This window comes from Mobula hypostoma, chromosome 19 (genome assembly GCF_963921235.1).
Source record: "Mobula hypostoma chromosome 19, sMobHyp1.1, whole genome shotgun sequence".
In the NCBI taxonomy this organism is placed as follows: domain Eukaryota; kingdom Metazoa; phylum Chordata; class Chondrichthyes; order Myliobatiformes; family Myliobatidae; genus Mobula; species Mobula hypostoma.
Genome location: NC_086115.1, coordinates 62,694,689 through 62,719,607, shown reverse-complemented (window position 1 = coordinate 62,719,607; position 24,919 = coordinate 62,694,689). Strand labels below are relative to the sequence as shown.

At 39.9% G+C, this 24,919-nt stretch overlaps 1 protein-coding gene across 8 annotated transcripts in view; it reads right to left on the bottom strand.

Annotated features, from left to right (window-relative positions):
* The window catches only part of eno4 (enolase 4), a 106,106-nt gene that overhangs the window by 62,651 nt on the left and 18,536 nt on the right, over window positions 1-24,919 (bottom strand). The window lies entirely within an intron of this gene.

The following is a 24,919-nucleotide window of genomic DNA, read 5'->3' as shown; positions in this document are numbered from 1 at the left end:
CATGGTACTTTCTCAGAATCAGTAACAGGTTTATCATCACTGGCACGTGCTGTGAAATTTATTAACTTAGCAGCAACAGTTCAATGCAATACATAATATCGAAGAAGAAAAAAATAATAATTAAATAAGTAAATCAATTACAGTATTGAATAGATTAAAATTTGTGCCAAAAATAAATATAAATTAAAAAAGTGGGATAGTGTTCACGGGCTCAATGTCCATTTAGCAATTGGATGGCAGAGGAGAAGAAGCTGTTCTTGAATCGCTGAGTGTGTGCCTTCAGGCTTCTGAACCTCCTACCTGATGGTTACAGTGAGAAAAGGGCATGCCCTGGGTGCCACTGTCTTTCTGTAAAACTTAATTCTGCATTTTGTTATTGTTTTACATTGTGCTACCTTAATGCATTGCTGCAATGAATTGATATGCAAGACAAGTTTGTCACATGTATCTCAGTACATGTGTCAATAATAAATAATTTTTCTGTAAAACTTTAATCTGCATCGTTAATGTTTTCCCTTATTCTATTGTAATGAAATGATTTGTATAATAGCTTATAAAACAAAGTTATTCACTGTACCTCAGCACATGACAATAATAATCCAACTAAGAAACAGGGCTGTAAACCCTCCCCAGTCACTGTCACCACACTGCAGGCTCCAGTGCTTTCTGCAAAACTTCGAAAAGTACAGGTCTTACCCCTTGTATACCAAACATAGTCCTTGATACATTTACCACTTAACCCCATTCCACCACCGATAAAAGATCGCTTCAACTTCAGCCACATATTCTGCCATTTCAAGTCTATGAGGTACATGTGGGAATGTCACTTTGTAGTACTTATTATTGAAGATAAGAAACATTTATATGTTTGCAAAGAAATTTATTATCTGACAATTTTAATCACTTTCTCTCTATTCTCCCTCTCTCTGTAGAGTTTCTTGATAATCACCATGTTGGCCCTGACAATATGCAGTGACATTTTGTGGGCAGCTCACAAAACTATTAGCTATTCTACTAAACATACTCCTTCTGGACTGTGATCCCTGAAATCCACGGCCTGCAATTTCCCTTTGGGAGGTATGTTTTGGAACCATCTCAATGATCTGGTGTTTTTGTGGTCTCCAGAAGGATTTGGTGAAATGAACGCTTGGGAATGCAGGTATGGCTATCGCCATGGCGGCCATTGCTGGGATGGTCTTTGGGCCGCATTGAAGCATCAGGGCACAAAAGCGTAAGATGAACCCATGTTTTGCAATTTTTAAGTGCAAAGCTGGGGGCAGAGGACAAACCCTCAGTGTTCAGCTCACTTCTTCATGTCAGCCAACAGCTCATTCCCCTCCATAGATGGTGACTGCCTCCAGCATTTTGTGTGTTGCTCCCTATTTTTTTGCTGTTTGTGAATTAACATTCCACTCAATATTTTATCTCAGTTTACATTCTTTATTTTGCAATCCTTTATTCACATTGGTTAAGATGGTCTTATTTTGCTAGTTCCCCCATTGACAATCCAGAGTTTTAGCAACTTGCAAAACAGAATCAGAATGAGAATCAAATTTATTATCACCGGCATGTGACATGAAATTTGTTAACTTAGCAGCAGCAGTTCAATGCAATACATAATATAGAAGAGAGAGAAAAAAAATAAAACATAATAATAAATAAACAAGTAAATCAATTACGTATATTGAATAGATTATTTAAAAATGTGCAAAAACAGAAATACTGTACATTAAAAAAGTGAGGTAGCATCCAAAGCTTCGAAGCCCACTCAGGAATTGGATCACAGAGGGGAAGAAGCTGTTCCTAAATCACTGAGTGTGTGCCTTCAGGCTTCTGTACCTCCTACCTGATGGTTACAGTGAGAAAAGGGCATGCCCTGGGTGCTGGAGGTCTTTAATAATGGATGCTGCCTTTCTGAGACACCGCTCCCTAAAGGTGTCCTGGGTACTTTGAAGGCTAGTGCTCAAGATGGAGTTGACTAGATTTACAACCTTCTGCAGCTTTTTTCGGTCCTGTGCAGTAGCCCCTTCATACCAGACAGTGATGCAGCTTATCAGAATGCTCTCCATCGTACAACTACAGAAGTTTTTGAGTGTATTTGTTGACATGCCAAATCTTCTCAAACTCCTAATAAAGTATAGCAACTGTCTTGCCTTCTTTATGACTAAATCAATGTGTTAAGACCAGGTTAGATCCTCAGAGATCTTGACACCCAGGAACTTGAAGCTGGTCACTCTCTCCACTTCTGATCCCTCTATGAGGATTGGTATGTGTTCCGTCCTGAAGTCCACCATCAGCTCTTTTGTCTTACTGACGTTGAGTGCCAGGTTGTTGCTGCGGCACCACTCCACTCGTTGGCATATCTCACCCTGAGATTCTACCAACAATGGTTATAGAACCAACAGTTCTAAAACTTATGGAAAATTCTGTATATGTTCATCATCATCACTACATTGTAATCAGTGATGTACTTCTGAGATACAGTTATAGAAAGGGTAAATCTATTTACCATCATTTGCTGTTAAACATTTTGTACTACAAAGTAATGCCTAAAAAAAAAGGCTGTATAAAAGGTGTAAAGAATAACTGCAGAGTATTTTCAAACATTGGGAATAATTTGTATGATTTTGGAAGAAATGCTGTTTTATAATCTACCCTATGTGATTCATGAATGTCAGTGAAATATTTGGCTTCAATGGTATCCTTACTAGGCCAAAACTTGCAATGTTGTAGCTACTGCTAACACATATTAACTTCTGATTTTAATACAAAGTATTTGGAAGCAGAATACAAACCACTTCTGTGCCAGATTGGGTATTTGGTATATATTCCTTCTTACACAAAAAGGCACGGAGACTGTAGATGTATGAAATCCAGAGCAACACACAAAGGATCTAGGGGAACTCAGCAAGTAATGCAGCATCTGTGGAAGAAAATGGACAATGGACATTTCTTTTGATTAAGGTTCTTCACCAAGCCCAGAAAGAAATGGAGAGATTGGAGTGGCTTTATCTCATCAGGCTTGGGCGAAGTAAAAAATCTGGTAAGTTTCTCGTGCTTAATTCTTCACTTAATGTCTGTTAGGACATAGTAGTTTAGTGAGAATGGTCCAGGGATAGTGTTTTGTACTATGTTTGAGATATGGGAGTTCTGGGAAACCTCCAGTCCCCGGGATAACCACATCTGTACCAGGTGCACCGAGCTGCAGCTCCTCAGAGAACATATTTAGGAACTGGAGCTGCAGCTTAATGACCTTTGGCTCATATGGGAGAATGAGGAGATGAGAGACAGGAGCTGCAGGGAGCTCACTATCCCTAGGTTGCAGGGGACAGATAACTGGGTGACTGTCAGGAGAAGGAAGAGAAATACACAGCCAGAACAGAGTACCCCTGGGACCATTCCCACCAATAATTAGTATGCTACTTTAGATACTGTTGAGGGGGAAGACCTCCTGGGGGAAGCTGCAATGACTGGGACTCTTGCACTGAGTCTGGTGCTGTGGCTCAGAAGAAAAGATGGGTGAAGAGAACTGCAGAGGTGGTAGGAGATTCCATAGTCAGAGGAACAAGATTCTGTGAGTGCGATAGACACCTGGATGGTACGTTGCCTCCCAGGTGCCAGGATCAGGGATGTCTCCAATCAGATCCATGGCATTCTAAGGGAGAGGTTCAGCAGCCAGAAGTTTTGGTACATATTGGCACCAATGGCAAATAATGTCCTGAAAAGAAATTTTAGGGAGATAGGTAGAAAGCTGAAAAACAGGACCTTGAGGATAGTAATCTCTGAATCACTGCCCGTGCCAAGGATCAGTGAGGGTAAGAATAGGATGATCTGGCAGATGAATGCATGGCTGTGGAACTGTTGCAGGCATAGAGGTTCAGACTTATGGATCATTGAGATCGCTTCTAGGGAAGATGCGACCTGTACAAAAGGGACAAGGTACACCTGAACCTGAGTGGGACCAATATGCTTGCGGCAGGTTTGCTAGTTATTCGAGAGAGTTTAAACTAATCTGGCAGGGCAATGGAAAATGGAGTGATAGTGCTGAGGATAGTTTTCTTTGGCAGTTGAACAGGGCACGACTGCGCGAGCGCATGTAAGTCATACCGTGAGGCAGCGCAAGTGTTTAAAAGAGAGCAGATTAATGGAGCGGGCGACGTTGTAGCGGGCAACGGCGTAGAGGGATACACAGTAGGAAGTCTTTGGCTCCTGAGGTTTCGGTGAGCAGAGGCTGAAGAAGAGCTTCACTCCAAGTGAGGTAAGGTTCGGTAAGTTCCCTTAATAAATCTAACTACCTTAAGAGTAGGTAATGGAGGCAGCAGTTAGGGCAGCTGAGTGCTCCGTTTGCATCATGTGGGACGTCAGGGCGAGCACAATCGTCCCTGATGAATACACCTGCGAAAGGTGCATCCAGCTGCAGCTCCTGACAAACCAAGTTAGGGAACTAGAGTAAGAATTCTGCATGGACCAGAAGGGCCGAGATGGCCTGTTTCCATGCTGTAATTGTTATATGGTTATATGGAGCTGGAGCTGGATGAACTTCGGATCATTCGGGAGGTAGAGGCAGAAATAGACAGGAATTATAGGGAGATAGTCACCCCTAAATGTCAGGAGACAGGTAGCTGGATGACTGTCAGGAGAGGGAAGGGGAATAGACAGAATGAGCAGAGCACCCCTGTGGCTGTTCCCACCAATAATAAGTACATCGTTTTGGATACTGTTGATGGGGACGACCAACCAGGGACAAGTTGCAGTGGTTGCATCTCTGGCACTGAGATGGGACCCTCAACTCAGAAGGGAAGGAGGGAAAAGAGGAGAGCAGTAGTGATGGGGGTTCTATAGTTAGGGGGACAGATAAGAGGTTCTGTGGAAAAGATCAGAATTCCGGATGGTCTGTTGCCTCCCTGGTGCCAAGGTCTGCGATATCTCGGATCGAGTTCTCGGTATTCTCAAGAGGGAGGGCGAGCAGCCGGATGTCATGGTCCATGTAGGGACCAATGACGTGGTTAGGAAGAGTGAGGAGGTCCTGAAAGGTGAGTTTAGGGAGTTATGCACCAAGTTAAAGGACAGGACCTCAGGATTGCTACCAGTGCCACTTGCAGGCAGGTTTAGAAATAGTAAGATAGCACAGATAAACACGTGGCTGAAGACATGGTGCAGGAGGGAGGGCTTCAGATTTATAGATAATTGGGCAGTTTTCCAGGGAAGGTGGGACCTGTTCTGGCAGGACGGTTTAGATCTGAACTGGAGGGGGACAAATATTCTTGCAGGTAGGTTTGCTAGAGAGGCTCTGGTGAATTTAAACTAGATACGAAGGGGGGAGGGAAAACAGAGTGTAGGAACAGATGTAGGGGAGAAAGAAGATAAAGAAAATAGTAAAGTTGTTTGCACCGTTAGTGATAAACAGAGTAAGAGATGGAAAATTTCTTAAGTTCATTTATTTTAATGCTAGGAGCATTATAAGAAAGGTGGATGAGCTTAAAGCATGGATTGATACCTGGAAGTATGACATAGTAGCTGTAGTGAAACATGGTTACAGGAAGGGTGTGATTGGCAACTAAATATTCCAGGATTTAATTGCTTCACCCTGCGATAGAATTGGAGGGACAAGAGGGGAGGTGTTGCATTGCTTGTCAGAGAAAATATTACAGCGGTGCTCTGGTAGGATAGATTAGAGAGCTCGTCTAGGGAGGCAATTTGGGTGGAATTGAGGAATGGGAAAGGTGTAGTAACACTTATGGGGGTGTATTATAGACCACCAAATGGGGAGCAAGAATCGGAGGAGCAAATTTGTAAGGAGATAGCAGATATTTGTAGTAAGCGCAAGTTTGTGATCGTGGGAGATTTTAATTTTCCATGCATAGACTGGGAAACCCGTTCTGTAAAAGAGTTGGATGGTTTGGAGTTTGTAAAATGTGTGCAAGATGGTTTTTTGCGGCAATACATAGAGGTACCAATTAGAGAAGGGGCAGTGTTGGATCTCCTGTTAGGGAATGAGATAGGTCAGGTGACAGAGGTTTCTGTTGGGGAGCACTTCGGGTCCAGTGATCATAATACCATTAGTTTCAATATAATTATGGAGAAGGATAGGTCTGGACCCAGGGTTGAGATTTTTGTTTGGAGAAAGGCTAACTTTGAGGAGATGCAAAAGGATTTAGAAGGAGTCGATTGAGACAATTTGTTTTATGGGAAGAATGTAATAGAGAAATGAAGGTCATTTAAAGGTGAAATTTTGAGGGTTCAAAATCTTTATGTTGAAATCTTTAGGTTGAAAGAGCCATGGTTTTCAAGGGATATTGGAAACTTGGTTCAGAAAAAGAGAGATCTACCATAAATATAGGAAGCATGGAGTAAATAAGGTGCTCGAGAAATATAATGTAAAAAGAATCTTAAGAAAGAAATTAGAAAAGCTAAGATATGAGGTTGCTTTGGCAAGTAAGGTGAAAATAAATCCCAAGGGTTTCTACAGTTATAATAATAGCAAAAGGATAGTTAGGGATAAAATTGGTCCCTTAGAGAATCAGAGTGGGCAGATATGTGTGGAGCCAAAAGAGATGGGGGAGATTCAGAACAATTTCTTTTCTTCGATATTCACTAAGGAGAAGGATATTGAATTGCGTAAGATAAGGGAAACAGGTAGGGAAGTTATGAAAACTATGATGATTAAAGAAGAGGAAGTACTAGCGCTTTTAAGGAATATAAAAGTGGATAAGTCTCTGGGTCCTGACAGGGTATTCCCTAGGACCTTGAGGGAAATTAGTGTGGAAATAGCAGGGGCTCTGACAGAAATATTTCAAATGTCATTAGAAACGGGGATGGTGCCAGAGGATTGGCGTATTGCTCATGTTGTTCCATTGTTTAAAAAGGGTTCTAAGAGTAAACCTAGTAATTATCGGCCTGTGAGTTTGACGTTAGTGGTGGGTAAATTGATGGAAAGTATTCTTAGAGATGTTATCTATAATTATCTGCATAGACAGGGTCCGATTAGGAACAGTCAACATGGATTTGTGCGTGGAAGGTCATGTTTGACAAATCTTATCGAATTTTTTGAAGAGGTTACTAGGAAAGTTGATGAGGGTAAAGCGGTGGATGTTGGACTTTGACAAGGTTCCACACGGAAGGTTCAATCGTTAGGTATTAATATTGAAGTAGTAAGATTCAGCAGTGGCTGGATGGGAGACACCAGAGAGTAGTGGTGGATAACTGTTTGTCAGATTAGAGGCCAGTGACTAGTGGTGTGCCTCAGGGATCTGTATGGGTCCAATGTTGTTTGTCATATACATTAATGATCTGGATGATGGGGTGGTAAATTGGATTAGTAAGTATGCAGATGATACCAAGATAGGTGAAGCTGTGGATAACGAAGTGGGTTTTCAAAGCTTTCAGAGAGATTTAGGCCAGTTAGAAGAGTGGGCTGAAAGATGGCAGATTGAGTTTAATGCTGATAAATGTGAGGTGCTACATTTTGGTAGGACTAATCAAAATAGGACATACATGGTAAATGGTAAGGCATTGAAGAATGCAGTAGAACAGAGGGATCTAGGAATAATAGTGCATAGTTGGAATCTCATGTGGATAGGGTGGTGAAAAAAGCTTTTGGTATGCTGGCCTTTATAAATCAGAGCATTGAGTATAGGAGTTGGGATGTAATGTTGAAATTGTACAAGGCATTGGTGAGCCCAGGTTTGGAGTATTGTGTACAGTTTTGGTCACCGAATTATAGGAAAGATGTCAACAAAATAGAGAGAGTACGGAGAAGATTTACTAGAATGTTACCTGGGTTTCATCACCTAATTTACAGAGAAAGGTTGAACAAGTTGGGTCTTTATTCTTTGAAACGTAGAAGGTTGAGGGGGGACTCGATAGAGGCATTTACAATTATGAGGAGGATAGATAGAGTTGATGTGGATAGGCTTTCTCCATTGAGAGTGGGGGAGGTTCAAACAAGAAGACATGAATGGAGAGTCAATGAGTAAAAGTTTAGGGGTAACATGAGGAGGAACTTCTTTACTCAGAGAGGTAACTGTGGAACGAGTTTCCAGCAGAAGTGGTTGAGGCAGGTTCGATGTTGTCGTTTAAAATTATATTGGACAGCTATATGGACAGGAAAGGAATGGAGGGTCATGGGCTGAGTTCAGGTTGGTGGGACTAGGTGAGAGTAAGAGTTCGGCAAAGACTAGAAGGGCCAAGATGGCTTGTTTCCGTGCTATAATTGTTATATGGTAGGATGAGCTGGTTGGTTTACAAATGGAGGCAGCATGTATGCTGCTAACAAGGAGAGGTTTATGATAGAGCAAAGTTACAGTCAACAGGATGAGTTGCAATGCAAAAAATGGACAAAATTGAAAAGGGTGAAGTTGAACAGGACTGAAGATTTTAATAGCTGAACGTGCGCAGTATACGAAATAAGGTAGATGAACTTATAGCACAGTTACAGATGTTGTGTGCATCAATAATTCGTGGCTGGAAGAAGATTATAGCTGGGGGTTTAACATCCAAGGATACACATCATATCAAAAGGACAAGCAGGTAGGCAGAGGGAGTGGAGTGGCTCTGATGGTTAAAAAATGAAATCAAATCATTAGAAAATCATAGGGTCAGTAGATGTTGAATTCTTGTGCTGCAAGAGTAAAAAGGTCCTGATGGGAGTTATATACAGATCCCGAAACAATAGTAAGGATGTGGTCTACAAATTAAATTGGGAGATAGAAAATGCATGCTGAAAGGGTAACATTATAATTGTCACGGTAGATTTCAATATGCAGGTAAATTGGAAAATCAGGTTGGTGCTGAATCTCAAGAGGCAGATTTTCTAGAATGTTTACGAGGTGGCTTTTTAAAAGCAGCTTGTGGCTGAGTTCACCAGGGGACAAGCTATTCTGGATTGGGTGTTGTGCAGTAAGCTGGAATAGATTACAGAACTTAAAGTCAAGGAAGCCTTGGGCAAGAGATCATAAAATGATAGAATTCACCCCAATGATATAATTCAGATGTATCAGTATTACAGTGGAGTAAAGAGAATTACAGGGGTATGAGAGAGAAGCTGGCCAGAATTGATTGGAAAAGAACACAGTCAGGGATGGTGGCAGAGCAGCAACGACTGGAATTTCTGGAAGCAATTCGGAAGGTGCAGGATATACACATCCCAAAGAGGAAGAAATATCCAAAAGGCAAGATGACAGAACCATGGATGACAAGAGAAGTCATAGCCAACATAAAAGCCAAAGAGAAGGCATAAAAGGGATTTTTAAAAGAGAGGGGCATAGCTACGATGGTGCTTAACAGCAACACCTTCAAGCTCATAAGACCATAAGATACAGGAGCAGAATTAGGCCATTCAGCCCATTGAGCCTGCTCCACCATTCCATCATATCCTTTGATGCTCTGACCAATCAGAAAACTATTAACTTCCACTTTAGATATACCCATGGACATGGCCTCCACTGCAGTCTGTGACAGAGCATTCTGCAGATTCACCACTCTCGGCTAAAAAATATTCTTCCTTACCTCTGTTCTAAAAGGTCACCCTTCAGCTTTGAGGCTGTGCCCTCTAGTTCCAGATGTCACCATAGGAAACATCCTTTCCATAGCCACCTTATATAGTCCTTTCAACATTTGGTAGGTTTCAATGAGTTCCCCCTGCATTCTTCTAAATTTCTGTGAGTACAGGACCAAAGCTGCCAAACACTCCTCACATGTTAACCCCTTCATTCTTGGAATCATCCTTGTGAACCTCCTCTGGATTCTCTCCAATGACAACACAACCTTTCTGAGATATGGGGCCCAAAATTGTTGACAATACAGTACTCCAAGTGTGGCCTGACTAGTGTTTTATAAAGCCTCAGCATTATCTCTTTGCTTTTATATTCTACTCCCCTTTAAATAAATGCCAACATTGTATTTGCCTTCTTTGGCACGGACTCAACCTGTGAATTAACCTCCTGGGAGTCTTGCTGAGGGCTCCTAAGTCCCTTTGCACTTCTTATGTTTGAATTTTCTCCCCATTTAGATAATAGTCTGCACTATTGTTAATTTTACTGAAGTGCATTATCATACATTTCCCAACATTGTGTTCCATTTGCTACTTTTTTGCCCATTCTTCCAATTTGTCGAAGTCCTGCTATAATTGCATTGCTTCCTCAGCACTACCAACCCCTCCTCCTATCTTTGCATTATTTGTAAACTTTGGCATAAAGCCATCAATTCCAGTATCAATATCACTGACAAATGGGAAAAGTAGCAGTCTCAATACTGACCCCTGAGTAACCACTAGTCACTTGCAGCCAACCAGAAGAGGCCCCCTTTATTCCCACTCACTGTCACCTGCCTGTCTGCAATTTCTCTATCTATGTCAGTATCTTTCCTGTAAAACCATCGGATTTTATCTTGTTTAGCAGCCTCATGTATGGCACTTTATCAAATACCTTCTGAAAATCCAAGTAAATGTCATCCATTGCCCGTCCTTTGTTAACCCTGCTTGTTACTTCCTTGAAAAACTCTAACAGATTTGTCAGGTAAGATTTCCCTTCACAGAAACCATGCTGACATTGACATTTTATCGTTAGTCTCTAAGTACCCTGAAACCTCATCCTTAATAATAGACAACACTTTCCCAACCACTGAGGTTAGGCTAATTGGCCTATAATTTCCTCTCTTTTGCCTTCCTCCCTTTTTAAAGAGTGGACAATAGACAATAGGTGCAGTAGTAGGCCATTCGGCCCTTCGAGCCAGCACCGCCATTCACTGTGATCATGGCTGATCATCCACAATCAGTATCCAGTTCCTGCCTTATCCCCATAACCTTTGATTCCGCTATCTTTAAGCGCTCTATCCATCTCTTTTTTGAAAGCATCCAGAGACTTGGCCTCCACAGCCTTCTGGGGCACAGCATTCCACATATCCACCACTCTCTGGGTGAAAAAGTTTTTCCTCAACTCCGTTCTAAATGGCCTACCCCTTATTCTTAAACTGTGGCCTCTGGTTCTGGACTCACCCATCAGCAGAAACATGCTTCCTGCCTCCAGCATGACCAATCCCTTAATAATCTTATATGTTTCAATAAGATCCCCTCTCAGCCTTCTAAATTCCAGAGTATACAAGCCCAGTCGCTCCAATGTTTCGACATATGACAGTTCCGCCATCCCAGAAATTGGAATTGGAGTGGACAGCCCTGCTGGCAGCTGATGGGGTAACATCATTTCGAACTTGCTCCTACCTTATCTATTTTTCTGTTTCCTACCAGTTTTTTGAAACTGTATTATAAATCTCATATGTCTATGAGAAAGAGTAAAGCCTCTGCAAAAGTAAAAGAAGATGATTGTCCAATCACTTTGGAATCAATTGGAGATTTCCTTAAAAAGCAAAGAACAGAACTTTCTGAGGAATTTCAACAACTTAACATCAAGTTGGACACTATTCAACAAACTCTAATCGAACATTAAAAGCGAATTAAGGAGAATAAAGAAACTTTGTCGATACTGGAAGCAGACTTAGAAGACATGAGTAAGCTCTGCAAAAAATTATCATTATTAATGAAAGATTAACAAAGAAGATTACCAACCTGGAAAGCAGAAGCAGAAGGAACAATCTACGTATTCTGGGTCTTGAAGAATCAATTGAAGGTGCCCACCCCGCGGAGTTCTTTGCAAGCTTTCTGAAGCAGCTATTCCCTGATCTATTGCCGTCGGTGCCTAAGTTGGACCGCGCCCACCGGTGACTGGCCCCCAAACCTAAGTCGGGGGAGCGACCTAGATCGGTTATTTTAAGTTTTCATGAATTTCATACTAACGAGTTTCTAATGTGTCATACCCATCGAGTAGCAATGGTCGATTACAACAGGAAGATGATCAGATTCGTGGAAGATTATACACTGGAGGTTATGGCTGAACATACCAAGTATAAAGAGGTCATGTTGCTACTTTATAACAAAGGGTTTAAGCCTTCCCTTCGCTTCCCCACACATCTTAGAATCGTTCAGAAAAATGGTGTGCAGAAATGGCTGGGATCGGTTGAACATGCACAGAAGTTTTTGAAAGCAGAAGATTAATTGCGTTATATCTCTTACAAGAGCAATTATCTTTTTAATGTTAGATAGAAAACGGTTTTAATAAAATTTCATTTCAACCCTTTATATATCTTGTTTTTTGATATTTTTTATTACTTTATTCTTTTTTTTTGAGGTTTTTCTATATTTTTTTTGAAATTGTTAAAAAGAATCGTCATATGTTTTGGATTTTTGATCTAAGTGTATTTTGTCTGTTTTTTCTTGGTAGGAATATAATAACCTCGAACGTTTGGAGTTTTGCCAGCAGGATTTCTTTGGGAGGGTTGTCTTTAGGGTTTAGCGTGCCGACTGTCTGTTGGCCGGCGTTTTGGCTTTGGGAGGCGAAGGGGGTGGGGTCTCTTTTTTTCTCTGGAAGCTGGGTTGGACTACCATCCAAATTTTCTGTTTAAGTACCTTATTTTATGGTTCATTCTCTGGTTCTAATAATTTATGGTCAGATCTTTTAACTCTTCTGTTAATTAGTATTTAAAATGGATCAAAATATTAATTTACTTAGTTTTAATGTGAAAGGGTTAAATCATCTTGTGAAACAGAATAAGATCTTTGCTTATATTAAAAAGTAAAGGGTCCCCATTATTTTTCTACAAGGAATGCATGTACGAAGTTGTGACAATGCACACCTTTTTAATCAGTGGAGGGATTTACAATTTCATTCTTCATTCAGAGCAAAATTTTGAGGTATCTCGATTTTTACAGACAATACAATTTCTTTTGTTCAACATTAAGTTGTCTCTGACCCTAATGGGCGATTTGTCATAGTGTCAGGAAAACTAAATAATAAATTAATTGTATTTGCTAATGTGTATGCCCCCAATGAGGATGATCCAGGATTTTTTGAGCATTTCTTTTCATTCCTGCCAGATTTGAGTCTTTATTTTTTAGTGATGGGAGGAGATTTTAATTGTTGTCTAGACCCAGTATTAGTTCGTTCTTCTCTTAAATCAGCCACACCTAATAAATCAGCTTTATTTATTCAATCCTTTCTAACGAAATGTGATATTGTTGATGTCTGGCATTTTTTTCACCCAGCATAAAGGAAGTATTCATTCTTCTTTCATGTCAATCAGTCCTATACCAGGATTGATTATTTTTTATTGATAGTCAAATGATTCCATTAGTTTGATCCATTGAATATAAAGAAATAGCTGTAACCGACCATTCTCCTGTATTGCTATCTTTAAATCTTCCTGGTTTCACTTATATGAACAGATCCTGGCATTTTAATTTAACTTTGTTATCTGATAAGGAGTTTGCTAAAATTTCTGGAGAATCAAATTACTCTTTTCTGAAGAAAATGTGCTAAAAGAGACTTCTAATCCTATCATTTGGGACACTTTTAAGGAATATATTAGAGGACAAATTATCTCCTATACTGCATATATTAAGAGAAAAGCTAATAAAGAGAGAACTGACTTAGTTAATCAATTAAAACAATTAGACCAGAAATATGCTTTGGCACCAGAACCAGAATTATACAAAAGACATATTGAAATTAAAACTAAATATGATCTTCTTATAACGTATCCAATTGAAAGCCAACTTTTAAAAGATAGAAGCCAATTTTATATACATGGAGAAAAAACTGGTAAACTATTGGTTAATCAATTGAAGACCTTTATAGCTAAACAGCAAATTAATGAAATCACAAAACCAATAGTGATTCGACAACAGACCATTTTGAAATAAATGACACTTATAGAGAATTTTATTCTAAACTGTATAGTTCTGATTTTGTTAAAGATAATACTGCAATGAACAATATTTTAGACCAATTAAATATTCCTGGACTTTCAGTTGATAATTGAAAGCAGCTGGATCAAGTTGTTTCTCAGGAGGAAATCACTGAGGCAATACGTTCATTGCATTCTGGGAAATCTCCAGGACCTGGCGGATTCTCTGGAGAATTTTATAAGGCCTTTTCTTCATTGCTTGTACCTCATTTATGTTCTACCCTTACTGATTCCTTCAAGGTGGGTAGGTTGCCACATTCTTTTTATGAAGCTTCCATTTTGCTTATTCTTAAAAAGAACAAGAATCCCACTGAATGCTCTTCATATAGACCAATCTCTTTACTCAATGTTGATGCTAAGATCCTATCTAAAGTTTTGACCTGTGGACTCGAGAATATTATACCTTCTGTAATATCTGATGATCAGCCAGGATTTATTTAAAAAATCGATATTCCCATTTTAATATATGGCGATTATTAAATGTTATGCATTCTCCATCCAAGGAAGTATCGGAATGTGTGATTTCTCTGGATGCAGAGAAGGCTTTTGACTGAATTGAATGGAATTGCCTATTTAAAATCTTAGAAAAATTTAATTTGGGCCCAATTTTATTCTTTTGATTAAAGTGCTTTACTTATCTCCCTCCGCTCGGGTCCTTACTAACTTTCAGAATTCTAAATCGATTAAACTCCAACGTGGAACCGGACAAGGATGTCCATTGAGCCCTTTGCTTTTTGATTTGGTATTAGAACCTTTAGCAATTGCTTTTCGAGAGTCTAAAGGTAACACCAGTATCTTAAGGAAAGGTACTATTCATAAAGTTTCGCTTTATGCTGATGACCTGTTGCTTTTTATATCTAATGTTACAACTACTTTACCCTCTATGTTTCTTTTACTGACTAACTTTAGTCAGTTTTCAGGATATAAATTGAATTTACATAAGAGTGAATTGTTTCCTTTAAATAATTTGATACCAAGCGATATTAACCTTCCTTTTAAAATTGTAAGAAAACAATTTACATATTTAGGTGTAACAATCACTAAGAATTATAAAGATCTATTCAAAGAAAATTTTCTAACCTTAATGAATTATGTGAAAAAGACAATTTCTGATTGGTCACCTCTCTGTTTATCATTGATTGGTTGAATTAATTCTATTAAAATGAATTAATAAATATTAATAAATAAATTATTACCTAAATTTATATACCTTTTTCAAGCTGTACCTGTTTTTATTCCTGTCTTTTTTGATTCTTTAGATTAGATTCTTTCTTCCTATATATGGAAGAACAGAAAACCCCAATTAAATAAAGCCCACCTTCAAAAAATTAAAAAGAATGGAGGCCTTGCTCTACCCAATTTTAGGTTATATTACTGGGCAATTAACATACAAAATCTTACGTTCTGGTTATATTATATTAATCATGAGGATTGTCCAATATGGGTCTTTTTGGAAGCCAACTCTGTTACGAAATTTTCTATTATTTCTCTTCTTAGATCCTCTCTTCCTTTATCTTTAAATAAATTAACTGACAGTTTGATGGTTAAACACACTTTGAGGATCTGGCTACAGTTTAGAAAACATTTTAGTTTATTGAGATTTTCCCTTTCTAGTCCTATTTTTTCTAATTTTTTAAAAATCATCTACGACCGATCTGTTTTTTTAGCGAATGGGATAGATTAGGCATTAAATGATTTCAGGATCTGTTTGTTGGAGAGATTCTTTCTTCTTTTGAGTAGCTCTCAGTGAAATATAACCTATCAAATACTCACTTTTTTCAATATCTGCAGATTAGAGATTTTTTAAGATCTAAACTACCTATATTTCCTACCAGCCTGGATAAGAAAAGATGTAATTTTTAATTTGAAACCTTTTGATAATGGCTCAATATTTATGGTCTGCTGTTGGGACTGAGAATGGCTCTTTTAGACAAAACTTAAAAAAGATTGGGAAAAGGATTTCCAGCCGTCTTATCTGATGAGACCTGGAGGGCTATTCTCAAAATGGTTAACTCTTCATCATTACGTGCTCATCATTCCCTCCTACCATTTAAAGTGGTACATAGGGCTCATATGTCTAAAGACAAGCTCTCTCGTTTTTTTTGCAGATATATCTCCTTACTGTGACAAATGTAATAATGGAGAGGCTTCATTAACTAATATGTTTTGGTCATGTTCGAGCCTTGAAAAATATTGGAAAGATGTATTCCAAACTTTTTCTGTACTTTTTAAAGTTAATTTTAAGCCCAATCCTTTGACTGCCTTATTTGGTATTGTTGAGGAAACAGCTACAATTTTGGAGCCTTCTCATTTGAGAGTACTGGCTTTTATTTCTCTTATGGCTAGGAGGGCAATCTTGCTTAAGTGGAAGGAGGTTGCCCCCCCCCCACACATGCTCAATGGTTATGCAATGTTATGTCATGTTTAAATTTAGAGAAGATTTGTTGTTCGATTTCTGATTCTAATCAAGATTTTCAAACGCTATGGGGACCCTTTCTGAACTATTTTGAAAACCTTTGAATTGTTATTGTTATTAAAATATAGATCTGGGCTATTATTATAAAACACTATATGGCAAAGTACTTATATTTCTTTTGTTTTTTTTACCAACCAGCTTTGTCTTGGTAGTGGGTGTAGATTTTTTTAATAATATAATTAACCATACTATTGTATTTCATAATTCAATTTATTTTATTTGATCATGAATATGGGATACTGTGATTTATATACAATGCATTTTGTGCTACCTTATTTTGATTTATAATAAGTATCTTTATGAATTCTGTATTTGTGTATATGAAATTTAATAAAAATATTGGAAAAAGGAAAGAAAGAGTGGAGTGACTTTTGTAATTTTCTAGTCCTCCAGGACCATGCCAGAATCAAATGATTCTTGAAAGATCATGACCAATGCATCCATTATCTCTTTTGCAATCTCTCTCAGGATTCTGGGATGTAGTTCACCTGGTTCGGGTGACCTGTACATCCTAAGACCTTTCAGTTTGCCTCACCCTTTTTTTGGTTTTAAACTAAATAGTGGGGTGGGGTTTCAACAGATTGGAGAAATATGGATAAAATAAAAAAGTGTGGATAAAGATAAAGAAAAAAATGAAGTATAAAAAGGAGAAAAGTAAGAGTGGATGAAAAAAGTGCAAGTGCAAAGCAGTAAAAGATTATAAGATTTTAAAACCACTGAGTGTAAGGGCACTTTATTTGAATGCCCATAGCATTCGAAACAAGGTCAGTGAACTCGTGGCACAAATCAGTACAAAAGGGTATGATCTAGTGGCCATTACAAAGACGAGGTTTCAGGGTGGAGAGGTTTGGGAATTAAATATCCAAGGACATCAGGCCATACAGAACGATAGGCAGGAAGTTAAGAGAGATGGGGTAGCACTCTTAATTAAAGATGAGATCAGGACGATAGTGAGAAATGATATAAGATCTAAGGAGCAGAATGTTGAATCCATCTGGGTTGTGATTAGGAATAGAAAAGGGAAAAAAAAATCACTGGTGGGAGTTGTCTATTGGCCACCGAATAATAACATTACAGTGGCACAGGCAATAAACAGAGAAACATCTGAGGCTTGTAAGAATGGAATAGCAGTTATCATAGGGGACTTTAACTTGTATGTAGATTGGGTGAATCAAGTTGGTCGAGGCAGTCTTTAGGAAGACTTCATAGAATGCATCCATGACGGCTTTCTTGAACAGCAGGTTACTGAACCTACAAAGAAATGTACTATCTTAGATCTGGTCCTGTGCAAAGATACAGGTAAAATTAGTGATCTTGTAGTTAGGGAACCTCTTGAAAACAGTGATCACAGTATGATTGAGTTTCTCATACAAATGAAGGGTGCAATGATACAATCTAAAACTACTGTATTATGCCTAAACAATGGAGACTACAATGGGATGAGGGATGATTGGCTAATGTAGACTGGGAACACGGGTTGTATGGTGGGACAATTGAAGCACAATGGAAAACTTTCAAAGCAATTTTTCACAGTGATCAACAAAAGTATATTCAAGTTAAAAGCAAGGACAGTAAGGGTGGGGAGAGCCAGCATTGAATAACTAAGAAAATAAAAGAAGGCATCAAACTAGAAGCTTGTGCATACAAAGTCACCAACAGTGGGAAAATGGAAGATTGGGAAAACTTTAAACTGCAACAAAGTGCCACTATTAAGTGAGCAATAAAGAAAGGGAAGATAGATTATGAAAATAAACTAGTACACAATATAAAAACAGATAGTAAAAGTTTTTATAATTATATAAAGCGGAAAAGTGTGGCTTAAGTGAATGTTGGTCCCTTGGAGGACAAGAAAGGGGAATTGATATTGGTTAATGAGGAACAGCAGAGGCTTTGAATGACTATTTTGTGTCAGTTTTCATAGTGGAGGGCAGATTTAACATGCCAAAAAGAGATGTTATGGATGCAATGGGAGGTGAGGACCTGATACAATAGCTATCACTAAAGTGGTAGTGCTGAGCAAACTTGTGGGCCTGAAGATAGACAAGTCCCCTGGTCCTGATGGAGTGCATGCCAGGGTACTGAAGAAATGGCAGAAGTTATAGTAGAGGCTTTGGTGATGATCTACCAAAATTCTTTGGACTCTGGGCACGTCCCGGCGGATTGAAACACGGTAAATGTCATGCCACTGTTCAAAAAAGGATGTAGGCAAAAGACAACTAACTATAGGCCAATTAGTTTTACATCTGTATTTGGGAAAATGCTTGAAGCTATCATTAAAGAAGAAATAGTTAGGCATCTGGAAAGAAATAGATCCATCAGGCAGACGCAGCATGGATTCAACAAAGACAGGTCCTGTTTGACAAACCTAATGGAGTTCTTTGAGGATATAACGAGTGCAGTGGATAGAGGGGAACAGATGTACATTACTTACTTGGATTTCCGGAAGGCATTCGATGAAGTGCCACATAAAAGACTTATCCATAACATAAAAATGAATAGAGTTGGGGATGATGTATTAGCATGGATAGAGGATTGGTTAACTAATAGAAAACAGAGAGTTGGGATACATGGATGTTACTCTGATTGGCAATCAGTGGTGAGCGGTGTGTCGCAGGGGTCGGTTCTGGGCCGCAACTGTTCATGACGTACATTAATGACCTGGAAGAGGGGACTGAGTGCAGTGTATCTAAGTTTGCTGATGGTACTAAATTGAGTGGAAAAACAAATTGTGCAGAAGATATAGAGTCTGTAGAGAGATACAGATAGGTTAAGTGAGTGCGCAGGGTCTGGCAGATGGAGTACAATGTTAGTAAATGCGAGGTCATTCGCTTTGGAAGGGCAAATGAAAGAGCAGATTATTATTTAAATGGTAAAAAAAATAGCAGTATACTGCTGAGTAGAGGGACTTGGAAGTGCTTGTGCATGAATCACAAAAGGTTGGTTTGCAGATGCAGCAGGCTATCAAGAAGGCAAATGGAATGTTGGCCTTCATTGCTAGAGGGATTGAATTTAAGTGCAGTGAGGTTATGCAGCAACTGTAGAGCGTACTGGTGAGGCTGCACCTGGAGTACTGCGTGCAGTTCTGGTCTCCTTACTTGAAGAAGGATGTACTGGCTTTGGAGGCAGTGCAGAGGAGGTTCACCAGGTTGATTCCAGGGATGAGGGAGTTAGACTATGAAGAGAGATTGAGTGCCAGGGACTGTACTTGCTGGAATTCAGAAGAATGAGAGGAGATCTTATTGAAACATATAAAATTATGAAAGGGGTAGATAAGATAGAGGCAGGAAAGTTGTTTCCACTGGTAGGTGAGACTAGAACCAAGGGACATAGCCTCAAGATTCGGGGGAATAGATTTAGGACAGAGATGAGGAGGAACTGCTCTTCCCAGAGAGTGGTGAATCTGTGGAATTCTCTGCCCATTGAAGCAGTGGAGGCTACCTCAGTAAATATATTTAAGACAAGGTTGGATAGAGTTTTGCATAGTAGGGTAATTAAGGGTTATGTGGAAAAGGAAGATAGGTGGAGATGAATCCATTGCCAGATCAACCATGATCTTATTGAATGGCAGAGCAGGCTTGATGGGCCAGATGGCCTACTCCTGCTCCCTGACACTCACAGAATTCTGGCACACTGATAGTGTTTTCCGCTGTAAAGTACTCATTAGGTTCAACTGCCATTTCTTTGTCCTCCTTTACTATCTCACCAGCATATTTCCAGTAGGTCAATATCAACTCTCACCTCCCTTTTTCTCATTACATAACTGAAAAAAAACTGCTTTATATTATTAGCTAGTTTGCCCTCATATTTCATCTTTTCACTTCTGATAGCTTTTTTAGTTGTCTTTTGTTGGATTTTAAAAGCTTCTTAATCATTCAACATCCCACTCACTTTTGCTACCTTATACACCCTTTCCTTGGCTTTTATGCAGTCCTTAACTTCCCTTGTCAACCACAGTTGCCTACATCAGCCATTTGAGAACAACTTCTTCTGTGGGGCATATCTATCCTGTGCCTTGTGAGCTACCCTGAAACTTCAACCATCTCTGCCCTGCTGTCATCCCTGCGAATATCCTTCTCCAATCAATCTGAGCAAGCTCTCTCTCATGCCCCTGTATTTCCCTATATTCTGTTGCGATCCTGATACATGTGACTTATGCTTCTCCCTCTCAAAATGTAGTATGAATTCAATTGTATTATGATCACTGCTTCCTAAGGATTTCTTTCCTCCCTACCAAGATCCGGATTATAACACAATACCCAGTCTAAGATGGCCTTTCCACTAGCAGGCTCAAGCACAAGCTGCTCCAAAAAGCCATCTTGTAGGCACTGAACAAATTCACTCTCTTGCAATCCTGCACCAACCTGTTTTTCCCAATTCCTTTGCATATTGAAGTCTCTCATTACAATCATGACATTGCTCTTATTACATGTCTTTTCCAGCTCCCTTTGCAATCTCAAGCCCACATCTTGACTACTGTTTCGAGGCCTATATATGATTCCCATAATTCTTTTTAATGTTTTTTCATCCTTGCAGTATCTTAACTCCACCCACAAAGATTCAACATTCTCTGACCCTCTGTCACCTCTTTCTAAAGATGTAATTCCATCTCTTACCAACAGTACCACACCCCCGCCTATGCTTCCTGCCTGTCCTTTTGATACAAGGTATATCCTTTGATGTTGAGATCCCAACCATGGCTTTCTTTCAGTCACAACTCAGAAATGCCCACAATAAGTAAACCAACTAATCTCTAATTGTGCCACGAGTTTGTCCACCTTATTCTAAATGCCATGCGCATTTAAATACAGCATCTTTGGTCCTGCATTCTTCGTCCTTTTGAAGTTTGCCTCTGGGGTACAATTTAACTCTTTGCTCTATCTGCATTTGTAACCAATCATTGGTGTGTCCTTCCTTACATGCATGTTACACTCATCATCTATTTGTAAACCTGCTGGCTCATCCTCAGCTCCATCATGCTGGTTCCCATCCCACTACCATATTAATTTAAAGCACTTCCAACAGTTTGAGTAATCCTGTGCACAGGAATATTGGTCCCCCTTGGATTCAAGTTCAACCTGTCCCTTTGGTACAGGTCCCACCTGCTCTAGAAGAGGTCCCAATTATCCAGAAATCTGAATCCCTGCTCCCTGCTCCAATTCTTCAGCCGTGCATTAATTTACCACCTCATTCTACTCCTATCGTCACTGCTTCATGACACAGGCAGCAATCCCAAGTTGACTATCGTTGAGGTCCTGTTTCTCAGCTTCCTTCCTAATTCCCTGTATTCTGTTTTCAGGACCTCCTTCTTTTTCAACCTGTGTCGTTGGTATCAATATATACCACAACTCCTGGCTACTCATCCGCCCTTTTCAGGGTATTGTGGACATGTTCAGAAACATTGCAGACCCTGGCACTTGGGTGGCAAACTATCATCTGTATTTATTTTTCATGTCCACAGAAACGTCTATCTGTCCCCCATCTATAAGAGTCCCTTATTACTGCCGTTATCCTGTTCAGTTCCCAACCCTTCTGAGCCACAGGGCCAGGCTCAGTGCCAGTGGCATGGCTGCTGTTGCTCCCTCCAGGTTGCTCTTTTTTTATGGTTTGCTGTTTCTCTTTGAACTGACTTCCATTGTTTTCTTTATTTAGTAGCTATCTGGAGAAGAAGAGTCTCAGAGTTGTATACTGCATACATACTTAGATAACAAATGAACTTTTGAACCTTTGAAGCAGAAGAAAGACAATTATAGGCCAGTTAGTCTGACCTCAGTGGTTGGAAAGATGTTGGAGTCAATTGTTAAAGCTGTGGTTTTGGAGTACTTGGAGGCACAGGATAAAATAGGCTGTAGTCAACATGGTTTCCTCAAGGAAAAATCTTATCTGACAAATCTATTCGAATTCTTAGAAGAAATAACAAGCAGGATAGACAAAGGAGAATCTGTGGCTGTTGTATACTTGGATTTTCAGAAAGCCTTTAACAAGGTGCCGCACATGAGGCTGCTTAACAAGTTAAGATGCCATGGTATTACAAGAAAGATTCTAGTAAGGATAAAGCAGTAGCAAATTGACAAGAGGCAAAGAGTGGGAAAAAAGGGAGCCTTTTCTGGTTGGTTGCCAATAGACTAGTGGTGTTCCAAGGGATCTGTGTTGAGACTGCTTCTACTTACATTACATTTCAATGATTTGGATGATGGAATTGGTGACTTTGTGGCAAAGTTTGCAGATTATACAAAGGTAGGTGGAGGGGCAGGTAGTTTTGAGGAACTAGAGAGACTACAGAAGGACTTAGAGAATGGGCAAAGAAGTGGCAGATGGAATACAGTGTTGGGAAGTGTATGGTCATGCACTCTGGTAGAAAAAAATGAAAGCATTAACTATTTTCTAAATGGAGTGAAAATTCAAATCTAAGGTGCAAAGGGACTTGGGAGTCCTTGTGCAGGATTTCCTAAAGGTTAATTTGCAGGTTGAGTCTGTAGTGAGGAAGGCAAATGCGATGTTCAAGGATGTAATGCTGAGCAACACACACAAAATGCTGGTGAACGCAGCAGGCCAGGCAGCATCTATAGGAAGAGGTACAGTCGACGTTTCAGGCCAAGAAACTTCGACAGGACTGATGTAATGCTGAGGATGTGTAAGATACTGGCGAGACCTCACTTGGAGTATTGTGAGCAGTTTTGGGCCCATTACCCATTATCTAAGAAAGGATTTGCTCACATTGGGGAAGGTTAAAGGAGGTTCATGAAAATGATTCCGAGATTGAAAGACTTGGTATATGAAGAGCGTTTGATGGCTCTGAGCCTGTACTCACTGGAATTCAGAAAAATGTGGGGTGACCTCATTGAAACCTATTGAATTTTATGGGGCCATGATAGAGTAGACCTGGCTGGTGGCGTAATGGCATCAGCGAATCCAGCTGGCTCCCCTGCACGTTTTCCATCCATGCTGGGTTACGAGCTGGTGATCTCTTTAGAAACTCACCCGGCAGAAGGCAATGGCAAACCATTGCTGTAACTTGCCTCGTTCGCGGTTCCCCACTATGTCAGAGAGGAGTGGAGGGAAATCGTCCGCTAACCGAAGAAACTCCGGAAGCAACGTACCTTTCCTTTCTTTTTTCCTTCATGTTAGAGTGGATATGGAGAGGATGTTTCCTATGGAGTCTAGGATCAGAGGATGTAGCCTCAGGATTGAGGGGAGTCCTTTTAGAATGAAGATGAGGTGGAATTTCTTTAGCCAGAAAGTGGTGATACTGTGGAATTCATTGCCACAGCCAGCTGTGGAGGCCAAGTTATTGGGAATACTCAAGGCAGAGTTTGACAGGTTCTTGATTAGTCAGGGCATAAAGGGACACAGGGAGAAGACAGGAGATTGCGGCTGAGAAGGAAAATGGATCAGCCATGATGAAATGGCAGAGCAAACTCGATGTGTCAAATGGCGTAATTCTGCACCTATATCTTATGGTCTTATGGAAAGAGAGCAGACAGCTTGTGTGAAAAGCTGAAGGAAAGGGTGGGAACAAGAATCAGCTGGAAGGTGATGGGTGAAACCAGGTAAATCTGGGGGAGGGGGTAACTGGAAGATGACGGATGGGGGAGAATGGAGATGATGAAATAAGCAGGGAAGAGATAGGTGGAAGTGATAAACGCTGAAGAAGATGGAATCTTATAGGAGAGAATAGTAGACAATAGAATAAAGTGAAGGTGGTGGGGAGGGAAACCAGTGGGACGAACGTGTGGGTGATGGGCAGATGGAGACGATGGGGGAGAGGAACAAGGTAAGGTGATGGGGATAAGGAAAAGAGGCAGTGGCAGGTATCGATGGTTAACAGAAGTTTGAGAAATTGATATTCATGCATTAGGTTGGAAACTACCTATCGAACTTTGCAGCTCCTCCCGTGGAGGGTCAGACACCCTGAGCCAATAGGCTGGTCCTGGACTTATTTCCATCTGGCATAGTTTGCATATTGTTGTTTGATTGTTTGTGGTTTTTGTATTTCTATATTTATGCTCTATTCTTGGTTGGTGCAGCTGTAACGAAACTCAATTTCCCTCCAGATCAATAAAGTATGTCTATGTCTACCAAAATGTAATATGAGGCGCTGCTCTTCCGATCTGCTTCTAGCTTCAATTTGGCCTCTCTACGTCAGAGAAAAGTGATGAAGATTTGGGGATTGCTTTGTTAAGCATGATCCCTCCATCTACTATACCAGTTGGTATCTCCAGGTGGCCAACTATTGTAATTCCAACTCCCATTCTCACACCAACGTATTTGCCCATGGCCTCTTCCGCTGCCCAGTTTTCCACTGTCCACTGTCCTCTCTTATCAGATTCCATCTTCTTCAGCCCTTTGTCACTTCTCCCTATCACCTCCCAGCTTCTTACATTATTTTACTCTCCTTCTTCCCTTACCTGCCTATCACTCTCTCATCATCTGAATTCCCTCATCATCTCACCAGCTCTTGGTCTACCTCACTCCCCTGTTTTTTTATGCTGCCTTTTATCCTGAGACCTTTGTTAAATTTATTTGAAGATTATAGGTAAACCATAGTGAAAGTAATTTGACACATATCACCTAGGTCTACACATAACCCCTCTGATGCTTACTGAAACAAAGCCTTCCTTACTTACTCAATTACTAACATTAGTCAAGCCA